Source organism: Accipiter gentilis, chromosome 12 (assembly GCF_929443795.1).
Source record: "Accipiter gentilis chromosome 12, bAccGen1.1, whole genome shotgun sequence".
Lineage (NCBI taxonomy): Eukaryota > Metazoa > Chordata > Aves > Accipitriformes > Accipitridae > Astur > Astur gentilis.
This window is the reverse complement of record NC_064891.1, coordinates 35663222-35678774: the sequence shown is the minus strand read 5'-3', so window position 1 is coordinate 35678774 and position 15553 is coordinate 35663222.

Below are 15553 nucleotides of genomic sequence, written 5' to 3'. Positions count from 1 at the left end.
CCATCTCTGCTGTGACATCGGTGTCTTCTGTCTGTCAGACTACACGACAAAGCACATTCAGGGCCTCTAACAGTTTATTAGGACTGTACAAGAGTTCTGCAAGTGAGCTGATAAGCCCAAAGGAAGGTGGTTGGTATGTTCAACCTGATTTCCTCACAATTTTGTGCCTGGTTCTTCATACGTATCTTCTCTGTTCACATGTGACAACAGTTACCACATAGCAGGATCAAAGATACCAGAGTTTCCTTTACCTTTGGTATTGACACTTTTGATTTCTCAGATGTTACGCAAAGACAGCTGCCACAACAAACATAGCACTTTTAATAGCACCAGTGAACAGGTATTTTACAGCAATATTCTGTATTGTTTATATCGGTGGACCTACTTAGGAACAAGGTACATAAAACACATTTTTTAAACATTCCCCAAAGGCATAAAAAAGCAGTACTAGAGTCATTACAAAACCATGCTGTGTTGTTAGGGCTTTTTACTTCCCACGGTGTCATGGGAAGAATACACGATGCCTGTGGTAATGCTACATCTTTGGCAGATAGTCCTCTGTGCTCAGCAATAGCATGCCATTTGTGACAGGATCAAGTAGCAGAAGATAAGACTCAAGCTAGCCACACGATTCCTCTACTTACTTGGGAACTCCAGTATTTTGAAGAGTTCAAAGAGCAAGTAAACTGGGTCCAGACTTTGTTTCTGGTCTACTTCCAAGTGCAAGCTTACACTTCATAAATAACCTGCATATATTACCCTTCAGGCACCTTCAAAAGGATGGCACTTCAGAAAAATACACAATTTACTTGTTTGCAAGTACAGTAAGTGGAAATTCCCAAGCCTTTCTTACTCTCTCCTGTTATATTAACAAAACCAGAAACCTTCCTGCAGATGAGAACAGAGTAGCCGCCAATATTCTTGTTGGCTTGAGCAATTACTATTGAAGTCTGGTTTTTTTGGAGGCTTGTCATCTGCTGTATGCTTCACTACCCATGTTTCTCTGTGAGTTTGGATGGGTGGAGTTCATTTCAATTTCCTGCTCTTCTTCTACCACACTAATTATACCATCAGCTTTTTTTGCCGTCATAGTGCTTTAAGAAAATTGAACTGTGAATGACTGGTACCTGAGACAATATTTGGAAAAGAAAAGAAATCCCAGCCCAGACCTATTTCTAGATTCATCTCCATCTTACCATTTCATGTACCATCATCTTTAGGCACATCTTCAGCATATCACAAAGCTGTTAAAAGTGCCCTGAGATTTCCAGGTTTGATATTTTAGATTATACACCTTGGAGGCAGGGACTATGTCTCCTCCTTGTTCCTGCAAGTGGCAAGCACAAAACGCTTGTGTTGTGACAGCAAAACAACTAAAGTAATTTTAATTAAAAAGTGTACCTCTCTGTTGTTTTGAATTCAAGGATACAAATATATTTATAAACAAACAATGTGGACCGAGTAAATACAAATAATGGATCTGAAAATGTGAAATAAAGGCTGATAAGGGGAAAAAAAAGTGCTATCTTCAAGAAACAGATGCATACTTCATCTATTCCTCTTGTCTGCTTTCAGGCAGGAGACATCTGCCTTTTGAAGTAGGCCTCTTTGCTCTCTATAATATATCAGTCTGCAGTCATCAGGAAAGTTGACCTTTTTCACCTAGAAGTATTAACCTTTTTGAAGAGACTGGCCATAAGCAAAATATTTTTCTTAAAGGAAAGCTAATTTTGCTCAGGACAGACATTTCTGCCCCAAAAAACAGTGACATAAATATCTATATCTACAAGTTTTACAAATTTTACGCCACCAAATTCACCAGACCAAAATATGCAGCTGCTATGTCATGATTTCTCAGGACTTCATTATGCTATATCCCAGTCTGAGTGATGAACTCTTAAACGTGTCACACTTAGGCATACACCTGTGAAACAAAAGACCCAATGAAAGTTGTATTACATGTGTAATGGAATGGAAAAAGAACAGGAGTGGGGACCTTTCTTGTCTTGCAAAACATCTATCATTTTCTTAGATATTAGCAGAGGTCTTTCAGTATGTTTGAAAAGTTTGAACTATTCATCATAAAGGTAAATTTGCTAAAAGCATCAGCTGTTTAAAAATATTAAGCTATAAAGGGGGTGGGCAGAGAGCTTACAACGATTCCATTGTTCTGCTCTAAGCAGTGTCACTCTGAGCCGGGAACAAAACCGAGTCGGCTGGACAAAAAGGAGGACCAGCCATCTAGTGGCAAATTACGCTGATGTGCAGCTGCTGATGTCTGCCTTCCATGGGGATGTTCACAGGGCCTCCATGTGCTCTGCAGAGGGAGAAAGGGACATTTCCCAAATTTTGATAGGTGCAGGACTCAGCAGCAGTGAGACGTCTAGGGAGCAAGCTAAAGTGTGTAGGACCCTGCAGCCCAATTGGGAGAAAGGTTGGCAGGAGAAGTAACCATATCGAACACGAGGTCAGCTTTTGCTAGATTGACAAGAGCCTGCAGTCCGTGTTCTGCACTATAGAAGGACACCTCTCTACAGCTGCCTGCTTACAGCGCTTATTCAGTCTTTTTTTCACAATATATCTGTGTCCTTGTGAGCTTGCACTTGCCACCCTGCCTGCACCTGTACAGCAGTACTCAGGGAATATTTGGGGCAGTTTTCTGTAGTTCCATAGCAGAAAACAGCATGTCCAGAGGATACGAGCAACAGAATGGCGCAATGCACTCAGGTTCCACTTCACACAAGGAAAAGCGAGGTGTGAGCCAGATTGTCACAACTGAAACAAGAATGATGCAATCAAACAGCTATACAAAGCAAGCCATATGCTTAGTCCAAGCTAGGATAAAACACTTACCTACCAAATTTATTGAGAGTGAACTGTTTTATATTTTCTATATGATCACAAACTAATAGAAAAAGCTTAATTCTGGCAAGGCCTGAAGAGACATCAAAATAGTAAACCATGAAATGCTTCAAGGAAAGAATAAAAACCCGTACAATGTGTATGCCTGAATACCTCTTGGTATTCAGTCCAGTGTGCCAGAGCTCCCATTCCAAAAGTGATCTCAGTGCTTAGAAGCCCATGTCTCCTTGAAAGCAGTCAGATGCAAGTCCTGTGGGGCCTAGGATGCAATTTGTTTAGGCACAGAAAAGAGGTATCCAGTGGGATAGCCTAAGCAGTCTGGACATTAAATGACCATTAGTTTCAATGTGAATTGAACCTCAGTAAAAACATAAAACCGATTATCTGTTTACCCAACTATAGTTGTGAAAACTTTATTTACAACGACCAAGATTAAAGATACTGCCTCTCTTACATAGTGACAAGCAATTGATTTCCACTTAATGTTTGTTAACCTATGGAGTAAGTGTGATATTAAATTCCCTGTTGCTCCATTTTACTCCAAGCTATTTTGACTGCTACTGAACTCTTTTGAAATATCAATTTTTGTCCAAGGCACATCCCGTTCTTGGCTTAGATATACATGAAACTGCACTGCAGGTTGTACTCAGCTACCAAACACTAGCCAAAGTACAGTCATAGTTATATCGGGCATAGCCAGGTAAATATGGAATAATTCTGAGAAACTCCAAATAGTTACTTTGTGCTGTAAGTGAGAATTTTTGTATGTGAAAACAAGGTTTCGTTCCAAGTAGTTACTGCAGCATGAACTGATTTTAGCAGACACATTTGTTCTTTATCAGAAAACACAGTACTGGAGGGAGTACAGACGATAATGCTTCCCTTGAGGTAGAAGATATCCAAAGTCAGCTCAGTCAGTGTTACTTGCTGACAGCCACTAGTGTAGAAGAGAAATACAGCTGTTTCCTACTAGAGAGATATCAGCTACTATATCTCAAACTCTCACTTCTATTTGCATAATGTTTCTATTACCTACAGTGGATAGCTAAAAAAGCAGTGGGGACATACCTGGTTGCTACTTTGAAGTGGTATTTGCCATTGATTCTCCTACCAAAAACTGGAAAGTTGATAGGGATGCAAATTCATCATGAATGTTTTGTCAGAGTTCTGTTCTAAGGAGTGTTTGGCCATGGAGAGGTTGAATCTCCCAATGAGTGATTATGCTGATTTTTCATCTGGTCTTTACCAAACATGCTCTCTCACCTGGCTAACAGGAGAAATTAACTGCCCAGTGCCTGCAACACTGTGTTCCCCAGTGGGATGGTTGCCTCACGCCATCTGGCTTTGCCCCTTATTTCACTGATGGAACACACCAGATATTTATGTTAAATCCTACACCACAACACTTTCAGAGCAGTCTGAAACAACAGATATTAGAACGAAAATGAGCAGAAAAGCTGTGCTTTTTACTTCTCTGTTTTACCCACTGGGAAGTTGAAGCAACGGGTAAGCTGTAATGGACTTTCTTACAGCGTCTCAGTAAGTCAGTGGCCAGGTTTGCTGCTTGTTCCTGTACTCAGCAGTCAGTAAGAGAGTAGAGCAGAATGCTAGACATGAGCATCCTGCTTCAAAATCTCTCAGTCTGCTTTTCCTTTTTCCCAGGTGAACAGGGCCTCATCTTTGGAATGGAGTAGCATCCAAATCTGCATTCCTCTGCCATACGTTTTGGATATTCATTGTAACAGGGTTATTTTCTAAAGATTTGAAACTGGAATTTAAAAGCTGCTGACTTAAGAAAAAGGAGTCAGGAAGGAGTGCAACAGAGAAGGGATCAATGTTCTTGGGCAGTAAATATGGAAACAGCACCTCCTTCAATTTGTAAAACACCCACTGGGGTCAGGGTGGGGTGGTTTGGCAATGAGTACAAATGTACACAATCCTGTAGCCATTTGGGGCTGTCTACACTCAGAGCACCACTGCTGTCTTACTTTCTACTACTCTGCAGGTTGCCTGCTGAGCTCTGCAAACACAGTCCTCTCCTGTGGTTATTTTTGAAGCAGCTCCTTAAAACAGATGTCCTCATATGTGTCTCTTCCCTGCTACATAAATAACAGTTTGCCTCATGCTCCTGCCATGCTTTTGAACTAAATAAAAAAAAAAAAAAAAGAGAGAGGGAAAGAAGAGTATCCCTTCCCACTGGTGATTTCTGTTGTAGCTTTCATGGCACTGTCACTCTGGGGCATGCATTGCCTTCATGCCCTCCTTAGGGTAGGCTACAAACATTTTTTTCTTTCTGGCCTTCCTTGCCCTTCCCAGGACTCTTCCCTCTTAAGTCCCTTTCCAATTCTCTCCCACTTCTCCTTCCCTGACTTCTGGAAGAACTGCAAACACCACAAGTCTCACAGAAACTTCCTCTTGAGTAATACTACCAAGGAAGCATCCACACGTACCACTTACAATTTGTCCTCCTTGCCTAGTCTTCATTCAGCTAGCGATATCATTGCTTGCCACCCAGGCATGCCTGTTTTGGGCATCCTAGGCTCTTCCCTTTGGAATGAATCATTCTTCCTAAATACTTTGTCTTTCACTTCTCTTGGTGATACAAACATTAGTATATTCCTAAAGAAGAAAACAGAATGTGTACAGAATGGGCTAGTTTGAGATGCATGGATGCCAACATGTTCCTGTGAACCTGATAGAATCAAAACAGTAACACCCACAAAATCCAGCTGATCATGTCACTGGAAAGAGCTGAATCAAACTACCATGCTCCCTCTTGGTCTCTCTTTAGAAACCAAGCCTGGCACAGCGTTGCCAGCTCTCAGAGGATCCACTCTGCTCTCCCAGAAAGCAGCAAGTCCCAACTGAGACTTCTGGCTTCCAAAGAACATGCAGACTGCAGCCTTAGCTCTAAGATTATGTAACTTTTACACATTTATTTTTAGGTGTTGAATCTAGGGGAATCAGCCAAGCAATCAATCAGTCTGTCCATTCCAATGATTAAAGTATGTGCTGAGTTGTGGAAAAACATATGAAGTAAAATATCCCTGATAGAATATTTGGCCTGAATTTCATTATCTGGTACCTTTTATGCACACAGGGACTGATTCTGATAGCCTTGCTCACAGAGTAGCCAGGAAGTATTGTTATGGGTTTAAAGAGAACTGATCAATAAGGTACTTTTCATGAGCAGAGGAAGCAAGCACAAGCCAGCAGGGGTAGAGGAATTACATAGGCTTACCAACATTGAGCCCACACATGAAATCCCAGCTCCAAGCAAATCAACAGGAGTTTTGTGATTTTGGCTGGGGGTGGAGAGGTTTTACCACACAGCTTATTGGGTAATGTTCCTACCAAAGTGCAAAACAAAACCAATCTGCAGAGTCAAGGGCTTAGAACAAGAGAAGAATATTTTCCTCTGTAGCCAAGGCCCTGTGTACAATCACCAGTGACACCACTGGAAGCTAAAACAAGAGAGTACAGTCTATAAAATGCAACATCTCAGAGACAGTGCTGGTGGTGTAATAACATTCCTGAATGGCTGTTGTAGCACTGTTGTCAACAAGGCCTCTGGAATGCCAAACAAGGTTTCAACAATTGCTAATGCCACTCAGTTATATTTGCTTCTTTCTAGGTGACTGAAAAATTAGCAGACTGTTCAGTTCTACTCCTCCTTTTTGCCTGATGTCTCCAACAACAATGTCCTGCAATCCTGGGTGTCTGCAGAAGCTTTGTTACTGGTGGCATGGCGATTCTAAACAGATCATAATGTAGGGACAGGGTTTAAATTGGACTCATAAGGTTCAGAACTTCTTCTGTTTGTATCTTTTCTTTTTAACCAGGTAGTCTCTTTCTCTTGACAGCTGTGCTCCCCCTAATGCTAGGAAAGGAAAACAGCCTGCTACTATTCAGTGCTGTCTAAAAGGAGATTCAAAGATGCTTCACACACAAACAGGCCTTCCACACCCTGTGGAGGTTTTTAGCCTTACATTAGATCTCCCAGCATGACTTGGGCAACAGAAGAAACCGAGAATGCAAGTGTTGCCCGCTGGGCACAGCTCTGTGCTACACTGTAGGCTATTACACCATCGCTGTTTTAACATGGAAAATGGATCTCAGTTGTTCAGGAGGAGGTCACTGGCCCAACTGCTCCATAGTGGGAAAGGGAAAACTTTAGGTACTGTTCTGCCAAACAAAACAAAAAAAAAAAGAAAAGAAAAAGAAAAAAAGAAAAAGAAAAAAACCCCACAAATCCAAACCCAGTGTGACATGAGCCTGGAGATACGCACTAAAGGTACACTACAGGGTTCCACACAGTAGGTGTGTTAAACACCCACACTCAGACAACAAAATAAAACAATGTAATTAGAGGAGACAAAGTAAGATCAAACACCCTCAGCCCCACAGAGCAGCTGTGTTGGGGCACACACAGGCTCCATCCTCCTTTTGCTGGCATACAGAGCCCATGGGCAGTGATACAAATGTGGTTACACAGAGCTAAAAGGATGCAGTGACAAAGGGTCAAGTCCTGTAACAAGAACATGTTTCCTTTTCATGGCCTGTGGGGTAAGGGTGAGCTCATAGTGTAAGCCTTCAGAAGGACCAAGAAACACTCAGTCTAGCTACGGTACAGCATCCTCTGTCAGAAACATTGAAGCTCTTAGCACGTTAGCAGGGGAGTGAAGGAACAAAGACAGCAAAGGCCTCTCAGTGTCCTTACCCACTGCAATGGGCAGGGGCTTCAAATCTCCAACATACCTGCTTCACTTACCACTCAAAATAAATAGCTCACTGTCAGCGCAGTATAGGAAAGAGGAGAGTGCCAACAGGACATTCTCTTCAGGGGAATAGGTCGAGGATGGCAGACAGTAGCACAGGACACCTGCTGTTGCTGGTCCTCCACCAGCTCTAGGACATCCTTTCCCATCTCCACCAGGATGACACCTCTCCCTCCCTCCCTCCCACCACAGCCCAGATTTCACCTTTCCCATACAGCCATCCTGGCAGCCAGGAGGAGGGTGGACCCCATGCGTCCGGCAATGGAAAGAGCTTGCTGCAGGTACCCTGCCACAAAAGCCTGAGCCACCTCCTCCAGACACTTTCTGAGCCCTACTGCCACCAGCTGAGAGAAAAAAACCCCTAGTGCTGTTTTAGTTAATTTTAAACCAGTGAAAGCTGATTATTGCTTAGCAAGCCTAATCCATGCCTGCTTACTAAATACAAAGGGAAAGTATGTGTTTTCCTTTAGAGAGCAAAAGTAGACTAGGACAAGAATCTCTTCAGGAATTATGAATCAGAGGACTTGATGAGAGCTGTCCAGTTTGATCCTTTTTCTTTCAAACTACCATTGCAGCCAAGAGTTGAAATTCTGCTGTACTAAATCTCTCAGCACAGTGTGGTCAGCTGTGTGCTATCAACACTCCCATCCTGCAGGCTCATTCTCACATTGGAAAAAAAATAAATTCCTGCATTTCAGAAGCAGTAAATTTCAAAAGCAGCAGCAGCCAATGAAAAAAATCATGGAAACTTAGGTGCCCATGACAGCTGGAACAAAGGTTTAGCAATACACGTCATGCTGACTGCATCAAACCATGGGTAACAGATGTACTTTGACACCAAATCCTCTTTCTTCACATTTAGGTGTATTAACTGTTTGAGTAAGGGCTTCTCCCACGTACCTATGTTCTATCTCCCTTAACGCATGGCATTCTGCCACCCAGAGAGCAAAATTAGTTCACCACCTTCTTTTGGTCACAGAACTCCAGTCATGCTTGAAGCTAAGCCATTTCCCAGCTGCCGCCACTTGAGTCTCCCATCACATGAAGCTGATTTAAAGGCAGCAGACATCAAAGTCATGCCAAGCAAAACTGATCCATTTCTCCTCCAAAAATTACTCAGGGAAGGGCAGGGGCAGGCAATAACAGTCCACAGCTGTTCTACAAGAATTTGGTGTGAGGAGCAGGGCTGTACTGAAGTGAAAGCAATGCAAGGAGGGTGCTAGGTTGCCCACATCCCCTAGAGACAGGGCAAGGTGTAAGCTTCACCTGCAACCGTTACCTGTCTTGGCTCTCTAGCAATAAAGCCAGAGAGAAAAAAGCAATACCTGCACTCTAATTCCCCTTCTCTCTTTCTGCAGATGGCTAATACTCAAATTTTCAGACTGCTTTTATGCCTTCCCATGCTTCATCACAGCAAATATTTGCAGGACACGCAGTGCTTCTCTGTTTGACCCATTTTGAGCTGTCTCCTCCTGAGACCCAGATCCTCCCTTCAGCCTCTTCTGCTTTGTAGTCTTTGCTTTTCTATTTGCATGGTTTGCTGGGAGGATGAAGGTGTTGCTCTCCTTACCTCCCTGCAGTGATGAAACCTGACAGGTTTCTTCTAAAGCCATAGGTTCTCTATTGCTGTCATTGTAATGAGAAAACAGATCTCTGCTCTTCTCAGGGTTTTCATTATAGATGCATACCATATAAACTTGGCCTAGCTGTACAAGGTTGAATGACAGTCTTAAAATACTTGAGGCCCTTCAAATTTGATCTACAATACAATTTTTAAAGAGCAGGGGTACTAGCAAAATGGCACCAGCATGACCTTATAGTCTATATATTATATTAGTCCTGCAAGGCTTAAAAATCAGTTTCTGATACAGATGGAACAGAGTTAATGGAACCAGCAGCTCCATGGACGAAGCTGCACTCAGACCAGGTGCCTTGTACTAGGGACAGACACCTTTTCTTGTACAGGCAAGATCTATAGGAGTATCCCTTTGATAAGCATCACCCAGACTGGTCTGGAAGGAGCTTAGTATCATTCAGTTTGTTGCAAAGAGCCATGGAGAGTTTCTTGCAGGCTTGCAAACCAAAGCAGTGATTCTGATGAGAATGAAATAATGAGCATCTGGGGCTTGATAACATACAGTGACAGCAGAAAAACTGCAGATGAGTGCCATCATCAGTAACAAGATGTTGCAAATGTTCATAAGTTTGTAAGTGCTTTTCTTTAGGGGTAGTCATGTGCCAGAGCAGTGCTAGTCTGCCACTAAGAGCCTTGCTCCCCTACAGACATCAGCATCTTCTAATCATCTTCAGTGCAGTTGATTTATCATTATCAGCAGGGCCCACAAAATTGTTAGCAGAGGAGCAGGCTGGTCAGGTTATCTGGCAGCCTTAAAGACTGTCTCTTTCTGACAAGTACCACATGTTCTGCTGTAGCAAGGGGCTAACCCTTACTTGGAACAGTAAAACAAGCCTAGTGGTAAATAAAGCTGAAGTCAGATCCAATGAATATATCCAAAGAGAAGACTGGTAGTGTCAGGCAGCCAGGTGACTTTGAAACCTGGACTTTCACAAAATACTGACAGCAGCTGCAGATCAGATCCGTCATCTGCTGTACAGCTCCAGACTGGCAGGAGCCACGTGCACTGTAAAAGCAAGCCTTGTCTTTGGTTGTAAGAAAAGATGCAATCTTAGTTGATATCATCTCAGGCAAGATAACTAAAGCAAGGTAGGTGAGAGAGCAATCCAGCTGTACTTTTAACATAAGTTAACAGGATGAAACAAGTGATTAGCACCACGCAGTGCTTAGTCCCATGTGACTCATACCAAAGTGCAAACAGCTCTATCCTTGATAGGATATGAACTATCACACACTAACAACATCTTTTTTCCCTAACTAAATTGTGTCCATAAAGTCAGCGAACAGGAAGCACATCCTTCCTCCCTTGGGTAAACCCACATAAAGACATGGAACATCCGTCACTATGTAACTTTTTTTGTGGAGCCGTTTCCCATGGCAGATGTACATTTGCAGAAGGCCATCCTGTGACAGATACCACAAATGATTGGCTGGAGGAGAAAACACTTTTGTCTTGTGGTTTCATGTCCCTTTTCCATTGGCTTTCCATGAGCATGACTGAGTTTTAACCTGACTGGTTACAAGAAGAAAATAAGCTCATCCATTCGCAGTACACTCACGTTTTAGTAGTATACTATATGTGTTCCCAGAGTCCCTTAGCAGCAATGGCAGCCTCCAGTGCAAGAATGCCTAATCACTTTTAGGGAAAATTACAGAGCAACAACAAGCCATGCACTTTGGGCACAATCCCTGAAGACAATGAAAAATTGCTTACACCCTCAGTGATATCTGACAGCAAAGGAACTGTTCAGATTGTTTTAATAGTATGTTATGTGCAGAGTCAAAAAGCCAAAGCCCTAGTTACAGTACCAGAAACCTGAGGATCAGAAGCCAAATCCTTTCCCTTACTGTCAGCTCAGAGACTCACACAGCAGGTTCAGCAACAAGCACGACTGGGCACCAGCAGTGCCTGCAGGACTTCCTTGGTCTTCTCTCCATGCTCAAAAAGATGCCATGTTCCCCGCTGAACTTTCATTAAAGCTAACCAGGCTGAGCTGTCAGCATGACTCGGCAGCAGTCACATCCAGTTTTACATTTAGCTTTCAAATCTTGTGCACGGAGTTTACCGCTACATTACAGGTCTCTCAAGAAACTTTATGTAAGATAAAGACACTAGATGCAGCCTATGCAATTAGATCTAGGTCCATAAAACAAACACAGCTACTGCAGTTAAACCTGAGGACTGAAATAAAATGCAAACTTGGTGTATCTATAAATCTTACAATCTTCCCCCCCTACTTTTTTCAAAGGAAAGTAGATTATAGCTGAAATTTTCTGTTACTTGAGCTTGTCTTCTATCACTTCTTGAAAGATTTATGTCCCCCTTGCCCCTAGAATGTAAAAAATGTATATTAAAGAAGCTATTATGTGGCATGGCTGGCATTTTTGTAAGCTTAAGAAAATGTTTATTAATAAACTACAGTAGAGATGTATGAAAGGTAATTTTATGAAGGCAAGATGAGGGAAGTTAATTAAACTTCCCTTATCGGTAAAACTTGTGCACAAATAAAGCACAATCAGTTTTGGAAGTATTTCTATCTTAATCTAAATTTGTCTAGGAAGGAGTTAAGTTTTTCAGGAGGCAACTCAATATATTGAAGTCTGATACAACATTTCTTTGGCAGAGAACAATTAACAGCTCTACCTAGGAGAGTTGTAGCAATTACACCAGGGTCAGGCTTTTACTCCTTTGCAGACACAGACTGTCAAACACAGAAACTCTATGAACCTGAAACTCAGGCTCCAGTAACAGATCAGATTCCCTAAAAAGTAAATTGAATACCTACGAGAAAGTGAGGGGTTTGTATATATTGGTATTTATCAGTAACAGTAGTTCCTTCCTTTTTGCAAGCTTCACCATGAATTAATTTATTCTAGAACAATCACACACACAAAAAAAAAAAGGACCCTTCCCATCAAGCAGATCCAATTTTTACTCTTGTGAATTCACACTTCTGCTACATTTCCAGGCCTGCCATTCTGTAATCCAGGTTAGATAATATCTTAACTGGTGACATAAAGAGCAAGCAGAAAAGAAAAAAAATAAATCAGGACATCCTTAAACATCTCTCTCACTTCAGCCATTCTTCATATAGCACAAGGTAGACAAAACAGGATCCAGCTGACAGCATTTATTCCTTTGAAGGTCAGCTTTAAAAGAAAGAGCTACTGTAGCTACCCTAAAAGCCTGTGAAGCATTTTTTTATGGAGGAGGGAGCCTGACCCCTGGAAGAAGGCAGCATGAAGACACACGCATGCGCTCACCTGGAGAGCTGCCCCCGTGGAAACACACCTCACACTTCAAAGTGAACCTGCCCTGCACCCAGGGCCGTGCTGGTTGGGTTGGTGCAGTTCCCGGTCTGCAGAGCCCAGAGAGAGGGGAACATAAAGCTCCCTCAGCATGACAGAAAAAGATGAGTTTACATGATGAGTCATCTCTCTCCCAGTACCTCTTCTGTTTGACAACAGAGTTGAGCCAGCTAACACTGACTTTCCATGGCAAAATGCCTGACGTGAAGAAATTAAGCTGGCTTTGTTTATGGCTGTTTCATTTGTTAGGTCACAAGGTTCTTGAAGTAATCAAGAACCCATGGGGCTGTTTGAAAAGAGCTAACAACAGGCACAAGCACAATAGAGAAGGTTCCTTTGCAAGTGTACGCCATTTGAATTTGCTTATTTTTAACTGAAAGAGAACTTACAGCAGCAGCAAAGTGAAAAAGCACACAGTAACTATGGTCAGCTCTGCCAAATGAAATCTGGACTTCATGATTCAACTATTACTAGGGTCAAAAAGACAAGGCTTGCATTTGAAACAAACCTGGTCCTCTTTATGAGGTGAGGTGCACTTGGAGGGAGACAGCTGGTACTGTTTTGGAAAAGTGCTGCTAATTATCAGAAAGAGTTGCTTCTTCTAATTCAAAATCAGATTTTCTGCTTCTATAATTCCATTCTTAAGGCACAGTCTGCTAAATTGCAAGACTTGTTTACATACTGTAACTGTATGGTTTGCATTGCCCTAGGTGGAAGAAATTAAGTTGTTAACCAGATTTCCAGTACTCAGCAACTGAACAACCCAACAGAAGGGGAGATGCAAACTAAGCTGTGAAGAGGATTGGTAGAGAGCATAGTTAAAAAACAGAAAACCTAAAGAAAAGATCAGTATTCTCCACCTTTTGTGAAGTGGTAGTTCTGACATGTCTGCCACCAGACTGAATTGGGAGAGGAGGCTCAGTCTGAGACAGGTTTGTTTGTGGGAAGCTACTACAGAGGATGATATAGATGGAACTGCCTTCTCTCAATGCTTTGTTTATGCTGGAAATTCAATTGCTATGAGAACATCTAAGACCAATACTATAAATTTGTTCAGAAAGGGACTCGCCAATTAATGGAGACAGGTCAATCAGTAGCTATTAAACACAATGGTCTAGGTGCAGGCTTTTTTGCCAAAAGCTGACAAGGTGTCCCAGAGGAAAGATCACATTACAGATCTTAAATTTCTTAAGCTGTTTTCTAATCATCTGTCATTAGCCACTGTTGGAAACAAGGCACAAAGTTAGGTCAATATTTTAACAAAGTCAGGTCAGACACCTTTGCTGTCAGTTCCAAGTTTAAAATAAGCAGGGTCAAGAATATAGTATGTGCCAAAGGCAGGCAAACAGCAGAGCTCCTGGCTTCCAAGTGAGCCAGAAAAGCAATTTTCTGCATGGAATTCTCTAAGTAATAAAGTATCTTTTTTTGTAGCTCTACTAGCAGTAACCAAACCCCTGTGTTCTGGGGATTGTTTCTTTTTTAAACTGTCTCCAAAGAATAAACAGGCCCTGGATTTCACCAAATGGAAAAAAGCAAAGCACATCTCTTTAGTGACATTTTAGTCTATAGAACATGAGATTAACGAGAGAAAATTTCCATCAGCCCAGTCCAGTGTTATAGTTACACATAGTTAGTTTTTCCTATTTATACCACAACCCATAGTAATAGATAACAATTAACCATATGAACAAAAATACCAGGTTTTTGTCCTCCTAAACCGAAGGGAGAGCAACAGTCACGTCAAACTGAATACTGAAAACTGCTATCAACACTTCCAAAAACATCTACCATGGTTTAAGAGTTACCTTTCTAATCGGGACAGCTACAGAGAACTGCTGTAACTATGGCATTTCCTGCTTTGGACTGTGGCAAGGCACAAGAACATTTTCTGTAATAGTAATTTTCCTCTTGCACTTCTCATGCCACTAGATAAAAGAAACAAGCTCTCGAAAGGACTCAGTGCAAAAGCCACCTCATGCCACATCCCCCCGCAGCTGAAGTCTATTTATGTTTCCAAATGTGTTGTTTAAGTCCTCCTTGCTGGGGCAGATATGAACAGCTGTACAGGAAAACACAGTGAAGGTTTTATGTGATCCTAAACACATGACAGATAAACACAATACCAACTGTTGGGAAAAGGCAAGGCACTCTTGGTTTCTACCTTGCTTCGCCTGTGGTTTTTAGCGGAGTTCCATTTGGGACACGCTGCCTACTGCCCCAGTGCAAAGTGCCTACCTCAGCATGCGTTTACCACTTGAAGTGTTCTATGTTACTATTTTATTACTGTGTGAGCAGATGATAGCTGGAGGCCAGCACCTGGAAAATGCGCTCTTGCAAGCGCTGGAATTAGCATCCAATCATTTCAGTCAGGAAGGAGGTGGGAACAGGCCCAGCTGTTAAGCCTTTCCAGAGCATATCTGGAAATGATACACACACCTGGTGAAGCTCTCAAACCTCCTTTGTGTGTGATCCACAGCCCACTGCAGGGAAATACGTGGCCACATTCCCTCCGCAGCTCAGCTCTGCTTCGTGTGTGGAAGGGAGAATGCCCAAAAGCCAGGGATGGCAGTGGAGTCAGAGAGGGAGTTTGCAGCCCAGCTGGACTGGAGCTGTTCTAATCTATGCCACTGGCATACCATCTCCCTGAGGGAGCACATCGTCCTGCTGGATCTTCCTAATATCTGCCAGTTTTGTGCCACAGAGGAGCTCCTTTATCCAGGGCAAAATTCTTAATCCACACATTCCTATCCCTGCCCCTTTTTATAGCCTCTGCATCAAAATCTAGACCACAATACACTGTCCCCATGTTGCTTAATGACAAAGCACAAAAGAAACTTTGCTGAAAGGAAAAAACTCCAGTCGTCTAAGTTTAAGCTGTCAATGACTGTTTTCTGCATGGGTAACAACGTGGTAAGATCAGAACAGAGCAAATGAACTTGAAGCTATGGGGCTGATATTACTGGAAAAC